The sequence below is a fragment of the Grammomys surdaster genome, unplaced genomic scaffold, assembly GCF_004785775.1.
Source record: "Grammomys surdaster isolate TR1022 unplaced genomic scaffold, NIH_TR_1.0 169, whole genome shotgun sequence".
Lineage (NCBI taxonomy): Eukaryota > Metazoa > Chordata > Mammalia > Rodentia > Muridae > Grammomys > Grammomys surdaster.
The window spans coordinates 12,443,974-12,453,614 of NW_021604617.1; the positions used below are offsets into that span (position 1 = coordinate 12,443,974).

The 9,641-nt window shown below is 41.3% G+C and overlaps 1 pseudogene; it reads right to left on the minus strand.

Annotated features, from left to right (window-relative positions):
* Window positions 1-7,931: 7,931 nt before the first annotated feature.
* LOC114620658 lies at window positions 7,932-8,314 on the minus strand (annotated as a pseudogene).
* Between the last annotated feature and the right edge of the window lie 1,327 nt (window positions 8,315-9,641).

Consider the following 9,641-nt stretch of genomic DNA (forward strand, 5'->3'; position numbering starts at 1 on the left):
AATCTTCTTCTTACAGTAGGAACAGTTAATGCAGATCCTTTCAACTGCTCAAAATGCTTGGTGGAAGTGACTGCTGAATGTTCAGTACCCATTCCAAGGCTCAGCAACTAATGGAAGAGAGGTTTGGAAGAATGTAAGAGCCAGATGACAAGTAGTACTGCCTTCTGGACAGGGCACAGCCATTACAGGCAAGAACTCACTTCAGCTGTGGTCATTTACACAAGACCTGCTGTTATGGTTTGTATATACCTGGCCCAGGGTGTGGCACTATTAGGCAGTGTAGCCTTGTTGGAGTAGGTGTGTCAATGTGGTCATGGGCTCTAATACACTTGTCCTAGCTGCCTGGAAGTCATTATTTTCCTAGCAGCCTCCAGATGAAGATTTAGAATTCTCAGCTCCTCCTGTTCCATGCCTGCCTCAACTCTGCCATGCTCCCACCTTGATGATAATTGACTGAACCTCTGAACCTGTAAGCCGAGTCCAATAAAATGTTGTCCTTATAAGAGTTGCCTTGGTCATGGTGTCTGTTCACAGCAGTAAAACCCTAAGACACCTGTACCATATTGGGTCTGTCAACATGGCAGCATAGATGAGGAGGGTCATATGAAGTGTAGAGTCATTCCAGTCATTACTGAGGTGGGGGGGAGTGTCAAGTTTCTTCAGTAGTGTAGCCACTGAGAAGTTTCCTGTGCTCCAGTGCATAGTCATCCTATCCATGCTTGTGCAGGCAACCCTAATTCCAATCAGTGAGACACACACAAAAGTAAGAGGGAAGGAAGAGGAAGATTTCCATGGGAGATGGAACAAGATGAGGGAGAGTAATAGATGGAAGATATAAAAATAGGCTCTTTAAGCCTGCTTAGCAACTGCAGATAGACTCAAAGCAGAGTACCATATCTTCTTAAGAATAGCAGGGAGACCATAACTCAAGCAGTGTACCATATCTTCTAAAGAACAGCAAGTAGAGCATAATTCAAGGCAGTGTACCATATAGACCATGACATGTTTCAAGGCACAGGCCAAGAAGATTCTGTACTTTTCCACCACCTGGCCCCTCTTACCCCCTCCCCTTGTAAAACATGCTATAAAAAAGCATTTCATGTTCAAAAAAAATTAAATAAAAAAAAAAAAGAAAAGGGAAAAAATAGGCTCTTTATATATCAGTGGTTCTCAACCTGTGGGTCATGACCCCTGTGGAAGGGTCCACTGACACTTTTACAGGGGTTACCTAAGATCTTCAGAAAAGACAGATATTTATACCATGATTCAGTTACAGTTATGAAGTAGCAACAAAAATACTGTTTCAGTTGGCTGGGGGGGGTAGTCACTCCAACATGAAGAACTGTATTAAAGGGTTCAGAGCATTAAGAAGATTGAGAACCACTGATCTCTGGATACTCATACATGGATGTATTTATATATGAACATTTCCAAAGAATTTTATAAGAGATCTGTTCATATAACTGAATTTAATTAAAAAGATGAGGTTTATGTAAAACTCAGAAGGAAAAGGCATACTCAAGTATCATTATGATGTGGCTTCTGATGCCCACAGCGACTCACTAATTTTCACAGTTGATGAGAGAGTGCTTGGAAACATTTTGCTTGCTGTTAATATGCATTTTGAAGGCTGATAGATTTAAGCAATTGTACCATCCTGTTTCCCCTCCCCACTGAAATGCTTCCTCAGGGCTTCTCAAATGAGACCTGAGTTGACATTTTAGTTGGAACTAAATCAACTGTGTGTTGAAATATCATTTATGGTACCTTGCTTACTTTTCTTCTTTATCACAACTGTTTGCTGAAGGCAAGTATTTCTGAATTGTTTCCTGTACATCTCCAGAAAGCTAATTTGATAAGAAATTATATAAATTCCTTTTGAAACACCCTCCCCCACGCACTGCCAGTTTGTAGTCTTTCTTAAAAAAAAAAAAAAGACTTATTTTGCTCAACATTTGGGAGGGAAGGAGAAAATGGTAGATCACTGTGGGTTCAAGGCCAACCTGGTTGACATAGTGAGTTCCATGACAGCCAGAGCTATGTAGAGAGAACCTGTCTCAACATACCAAAAAAAGACTTATTTTAATTTAAATTAATTGTGTGTGTGTGTGTGTGTGTGTGTGTGTGTGTGTGTGTGTGTGTGTAGCATTAGAGAGTGTCAGGTGCCTTGGAACTAGAGTTACACGGAGTTGAAGTAGTTGTGAGCTGACTGACGTGGGTACTGGGAACCAAATCTGGGTCTTCTGGAGGACAGTGAGTGCTCTTAACTGATGAGTCATAGCTCCAGCCATAATTTTGATTTTTTAAAAAATTATGTTTGTGTATCTGTGTGCGGGTATGTGTGTGTTAGTGCGATTCCACAGATGCCAGAGGTGTCACATCCCTCTGGAGCTGATGTATCTGGATACTGGCAACTGACCTCAGGTCATTTGCAAGAACAGTGTGTGCTCTTAAGCAGAGGGTCATCTCTCTATCTTCCTTATACCATATACACTATATCTCATTCATCACTCTATTTAGCTCTTGTGTGGGTGAGTCTCTCCCAATGGTCCACATGCTGAAGTCTTTTCCCTCGAGTTAGGACTATCAGGAGACGATAGGACCTTCAGGAGATAGGGTTTTTGTCACATGACTTTAGGTGACTGGGGACAAGTTGCTGAAGAGGATTGTGGTAATCTATCCCTTTCTTCTTTGCCTCCTAGGTTAAAATGACACTTGCACACGGCTGCTCACCCTAGATAGGAAACTCACAACAGACTAAAGTAGCGATTACTCCAATGTTCAGCTTGGTTATTGGGGTTACTTACAGGAGTATGGGAGACTGACTACCTAGTGAAGTAGGGGTGACTCAGAAGTAGCTACATTACCAAAAATTCTACCTTAACATAGACGAGACTGGTGAAAACTGCAAACCTGGAGATCTTTGCATTAATTGGTGGTGGCTCAACAGGTCTAAGACTTTCCTCTTGGCAGTTGCACTGGTTGGAGCCTTGGCCTCCAGAAGCTGTATACTGCTTCAATAAACCTGGGAAAGTTGCACCCTTTCCAGACAGGTGATTTCACTTCCCCGTTCTCTTGAGCTTCTCCCTCGTTTGTGGAAAAAAAAACCTGCTTCAGTTCAGAGGAACTTCTGGCTTATGAATTGAGTGTTTTTGATCTATCATCGACTCTCTGATAGAAATACAATGTATCCATCATGACATGAAGCCAGTGAGTCTGCCTGATCTCGAATTGGAATCTCCAAAACCAGAAACCAAAATAAGACCTTCCTCTTTCTGAACCAATAACTCCTGACATTTTATTATAGTGATGGAAAACTGCCCAACAAGTTTGGTGCTTGGCACCCTTTCAAGAGGCATATACCAGAATTGACAAACATGCTTTGTAACACTTCAACTAGTTGTAAGTCTTCACCTTCCAGTTGTTCCATTTGTTCAGGAAGTTTTGCTCAGCAGAGATCTGTGACTGTGAGGCCAAACTATTTAATTTCTATGTTTGGTTGTGGAAATTATGGGTCAGAACTAGTAGATGAAAAATACATTCAATTTCCCCATACCACTGCATCAGTAAATCTTTAATAATTCAGGGTATTCATTAGAACTATAGGGTGCTCAAAAAGGAGGTAATGTTTTTGTATATTTTTTAGTGTTGAGGAGGGGATACAGGGCCTTATGAATGCTACATAAGTGCCCTACAACTGAGGTATACTCTGAATCCCAAGGGCACGTAATAACTTTTAACAAATTAAAATATAATAGTGATTGGCATATTTTGCCTGCTAATAGATGACAAAAGTGGATTTAGGTTTTGAGAATGAGATTGTCTCATTATGTATACTTACAAAGTAAAGAGCATGTCTAGGCAAATACAGTCTTTGTATCTATATAATTTACATACTATTATATGTATATATGCATATACATGCATGAGTATAGTTTCAGCATTTAGTAGACATTTAAATGCTAATTATCAGTACCATCATCAATATCATTTTTAAACTATCAGCCTAGCTAGACATGGGGTAATAAAAACAAACAAAATCAATCAATAAGAACCATTGCATTGAGGGAGTAGAAATAAATCTCGCCACAAGGTACTGTTTAATTTTTGTGTTGCCTAATGAGAAATTCTTCCTCATTATTTTAGAGTATGTAGAATTTTATTGTGGCTTGCTAATAAACGTAGATGATCAGTTTTCCCATGTTCTGTATTTCATTAAGCGTGTAGTAATTATCCAAAGGTCACCTGGTTGTCATGAATAGCATATAGTAATTGTTGTTAGGGGCTCATTGGTAAGTGGGAAGTTCACTGCAATTCTCAGTCATTTCTGAGGAATTCTTTGTTGTCATAGACCTCTGCCTTATTATCTCTTTATATCAAGATGAAAAATAAAAACAAACACAGCCTCATAAGATACAAATAAATAGTTTTACTTAAGGATGCATACTTATTGGAGATACTAGCAAGGTTTTGACCAGACTTGAATTAAGATTTCCAGTGATTATCAGGAAAATACATTTTAAACAAGTCCTGTAAGTTGATTCTAATACCTAATATTTCAACCTGCTGATCTACTTACAGAGTTAAAATGGATATATTCTTATTGTTCTGTCAGTTTCAAGTTTTGTTGAATATCATAGCTCCATAAGTTGTCTCTCTGTTCAGGAGATGTTTTTGTTTTAAAGGATCTCGTCGCAGATTCCAGACTGACCTTCAAGTCACTGTGTAGCTGAGGCTGACCTTGAATTTCTGATCTTCCTGACTCCACCTTCTAAAAGCTAGGATTACAGGCAGGTGACATTCTACCTGGTTTATGTGCTGCCAGAGTTCAAACCCAGGTCTTTTGTGTGCCAGGCAAACACTCTAGCAAATGAGCTACCTCTTCAATTCATTGTTCAGAGAACATTTGAATGGCCATCTGTAGTTCTGTTGATTTTTCTTTATTTGATTTTATGTTTCTATTTTGTTGACTTATACTTTTACGTTTAGCACTTCGTCCTTTCTGTTTACAGTTTTGTTTTCTGTCTTAATTTCTCAGGATGAAATTTTGGATCACCAACATGTGAACTTTCTTTTCTTTCCTTCTTTTTGCACACTGTTTGTGTTCTTTGGGTGAGTACTGCATTGTGTACATGTACCATGTTTTCATGAAGCATTCGTTTGCATGCATGTTGGTTCATCTTATTTCCTAGTCATTGTGGACAGGCGAGCGATGATCAGGGATGAGAAACTATCTCTAGTAGGACACGGAATCCTTCAAGTGTATAGACAGGAGTAGCACAGATGGGTTGTATGGTAAATCTATTTCTAGCTTTTTGAGGAACCTCCACACTGATTTCCATAGTGACTGTGACAGTTTAAAAGATTACAGTTTAAAAAATATTTTGACAACATTTCAAAAAAATGGGATCTTATCATAAAAAAAAAGCATAAGTCTAGTTTTGGTGGGGTAGGATATTTAAAACTGAGTTTACACAGGAATATCTAGGGACAGAACTTCAGAAGGCTGGTCTTATCTTTCAGGAGACATCTCCAAAATGACTACACTCATTGTCACATACCATTTTTCTCTAATAGAAAAATAACACTCCCTTTCTTTATAGAAATGTTATTTAAGACAATGCTACATGTATTAATTACATTTCTAGCCAACGAAGACAATATATACTGCTAACAACTTAAAAGGGGAAGGATTTATTCTGTTTTTTTTTTTTGTTTGTTTGTTTTGTTTTTTGAGACAGGGTTTCTCTGTGTAGCCCTGGCTGTCCTGGAACTCACTCTGTAGACCAGGCTGGCCTCGAACTCAGAAATCCGCCTGCCTCTGCCTCCCAAGTGCTGGGATTAAAGGTGTGTGCCACCACTGCCCGGTGGAAGGATTTATTCTGACTCATGGTTTAGGGGATTTGGTTCATCATGGCAGGAAGGCATGGCAGTGGGAGGGACTGACAGCTGTGCTAGGAGGAGCTTGCTATTCGACTTAATTACACACTACAAAATAGAAATCGGGGTGACCCTTTCTGGAACTGGAGAAAGGGGCTGATTATTACGCTCAAGGCTTGCCTCCTAGTGCCCCATTTCTTCCATAAAAGGTCCATAATTTTCCCAAACAGTGACAGTAGCTGGAGACCTGATGTTCAAACATATGATTCTGTGGGTGTGTTTTCATATTCAAACTATAGCACTATTAAGGGTTTAGTATGTGTTAATTGATTTGGCCATCAAACCAGTAATGAGAAACTACTAGGAACCACATACCTTGACCTAGTATGAACTGTGTGTCCTTTCTCTAGCTGATAAAACGGGTACATATTTGGTTAACTGCAGCCTTAGTTGACCTCAAGTTTTCTTTGTGACTACAATGTTCTTATCAACAAAAATAGTGACAATAACCTCCTAGTTCATCTTATTATTTCTGTGGAGCTGAAATGGAACAATGAAAACCACCAAATCACAGGGCCACTCACCGGGAGGTCCCCTTTTGGAGAGGAGGAATCCTGGGTGCTTTCTGCAAAGGAATAGACTTCATTTTCAGTCCTGACACAGTATTAAAGTTGTCAGTTGTGTCTAGATAAGTTTTAACCTTTACATTTTTTTTTTCAGTTGTGCCTTTATTGATTTAGTGCATCATAGTGTACAGGTGTCCTATAATGGAGACCGCCCTCTGAGCAGCATTTTTAAAGCAGTGTTACAGGAATCCTAACTGACCGCACCGTAGTTATAAAAACCAGGGACATAATGACTTACACAACCTACACAAGACAGAGCAGTGAGGATTGACACAATGTAAAATGACATTGAGGGTTAGCAAGGACAGCTGCGGGCAGGGAGGGGCGGGGTGCCTGGGAGGAGCTAGGTTGGGAGGTGGCTATGTTGGCTTCCGTCCATGACAGCAGGCAGCTCTCACTGAGATTCTCAGACCAAGAGTGAGTGAGTGACCAGGGATGGTCTAAGTGTCACAGTGGACTACATGCAGGTAGCAGGAAGTAGAGGCTTGCTTCAGATGGAAGTGGGGCTACATGTCTGTCAAGAGCGTGTCTCCTGTTGCTGTTGCCTTCACAGCTGACATGTGTGTACTGACATGAAATGTGGAGATCCCAACAGCTGTCAGAACGGCCCTTACAAAGACAGTTACACACTAACAAATAGCTGTGAGCCAAGTTCGGAGCGAGTGCATTTGGATTTCCAGTCTACCGTTTTGACAACTGCCTCCTAAGGCCAGCATTGAACACCTGCTTGCTCTCTCCCTGAAGCAGGCATGGACCAGACAAAATCCAAACCAGGAGAAACACACTTTGCTCTGCAGTCTCTTAAGAAGCTGGACCAAGGGACCCCTGGACAAGGTTAGAACTGGCCTCTGAGCAGCGGTGCGTGTGGTGACATTTAGACAGCAGGAGTGAGCATCCGTGCACTGCAGAGGGGGAAATGGAGTGGCTGGGGCAGGACTCGGCCGGGGCTTAGAGTGAGATCCTAGATCCTACACACCTGACCTGTTCTGGGCAAAGCCAGAGCCCTCTGGGGACCTCTGCCAGGCAACCTGGGTCTAGGGACTGTTTAGAGGAACTTCTCTTCTGAGTGGAAGCCCTATTAGAGTAAGCAGCAGGTCCCAGGAAGAGACTGCCCTGACACCGCTCTTCTATTTTAAGTCCCTACTAGGGAGAAAAATGTCAAAATAACTTGGTCTTTTTATTGGCAACTTAGGATGCAAAGTATTTTATTTTAAACTTCTAAAGTTTGAACACAAGATAGCCTAGTTTAGATGAGTTTCCAAGCTGAATGCACTTGCCTGGAGCTCAGTCTCTGGCTGACAGTTCCTAATACCCTATGTAGGTGCCTACGTTCTGATCTGTGGGTAGTGAGCTGACCAGCGTCCGCTGGTAACGTCCGTTTTTGCCTTGGTAAGGGCTTAACAACCATCAGGCATTGTTCAAGCCTTACACAGCCAGCGCTGTCCCGATATGTCTCCTGTGAGGCATAAATCATGTACAGGAAGTCGTCTTCATCTCTCTCGCTCTCGTACACTTCAGAGAAGGGCGTGGACACAGTCAACGTGCTGTGGTGCCCATTTACCAGGAGGAAGAAGGCTTGGTTAGCACTGAGCTGCAGGCACCTTCTAATTATCTTGATGAGCTCGCTCATATTCGTGTGATCAGGTACAAGGAACTTGGCCTTGTCCAGGACAGGCAGCTGCTTCTCCCCCTTGTATCGCTCGATAATCACTGGGATCTTGGTGGGATACTGCTCATGCATGAGCTGGACATCTTCCACTCTTTGTTCGAAGCTCCGGGCGCTACTTGAAGGTCTTCTCCGACTGCATGGTGCGCAGGGGTCCTGGGTCAGACGATCTGGCTCTCGCGACGATCACACCCCTTATGTGTCTCCTCAGCCCGCAGCCCAGTCACTAACCTTTACATTTTTAAAATTATCTACAAGCTTTCCTTTTTCTATTTTAGTATCCACCCCTGGGCCTATTCTATTAGGTACTTGAGGAGAATCTGCCTTGATTGAAGATAACCTAGGAAGACAAATTGCTCCGAACGAACTTAAGGTTTTAATCCTCAATTATTTAAAAGATTAAACAAAGGCTTTGACATCAGAAAAGCAAAGAGCAAGTATATAGACTTTTTAAGTATAGTCGGGAGGCAGCATTAGCCTCTCTCTCTCTCTCTCTCTCTCTCTCTCTCTCTCTCTCTCTCTCTCAATATAAGGGATAATAGCTGTTGTTGTTTTTTAATCACTGATAATTAAGCTTCCAAAATTGCATCTTTCCTCATAATTCAATAACATGAGCTTGTATTTTTTTCTCCCAAGAATATGATTGGTCCTTTCAGCAAAGGGGTGGGGAGAAGAGCGACGTCTAGAATATGAGTACCTTTTATTCAATAATGTTTAACATCAGCGGAGGTGCAAAGCAACTGGAGCGTCGCTTTGGAAAGAACCAATAAAAAGACGTGACAGATCTGAACAGACCCAGCTAGAAGCCCAGGAAGCAAACTTCTGGTTTTGGCAGGCCCTTCAACTCACGGTGAGTTTAACAAAGGGTTGAAATATTTTGGAAAGGACACATTCTAATATCTACAGCCTAAAATCAGACTTGGAGTTCAATGGTCCATGAGGGGCTTACGAGGACATCCAGGCATGATTCACAGAGGCTGTGACCTGGATTCAACGGGGTGTGTGGGGGAGTCCTTTCTTCTTTTTCTTTGATGTTGTAAAAGCAAGGAACAAGGTGCTAACTCATCAGAGCCCTTATTCTGAATACTAATGCGTAATTGAAGACGTTATTATATATACATTTTTTTCCTGTTGAGTTTCCGTCTGTAACTATCAGGTAACGTTTACAAATGGCATCTGAAAATAACATTTCAGATCATTTCAGTTTTTTTTTTTCTGAAATACTCTGCTGCTTCATTGACAAAGTAAATGTCTTTAGCTTATATGCTCCTGTTTGTGTTTTTTTAAGACCATGGGCACATTCTATTGCTGAAAATGCCACATGCGTTTCACACTGGCCACTATTATCGGTCCTGATGCTGTTTTATGTTGGCTATTACTATTAGCAACCATTATTTGAAGTTCTTCTGTGGCTGCAAATCATAGCTCATGATCTACACAGATCTGTGAGTTCAGGGCTGGGATATTTG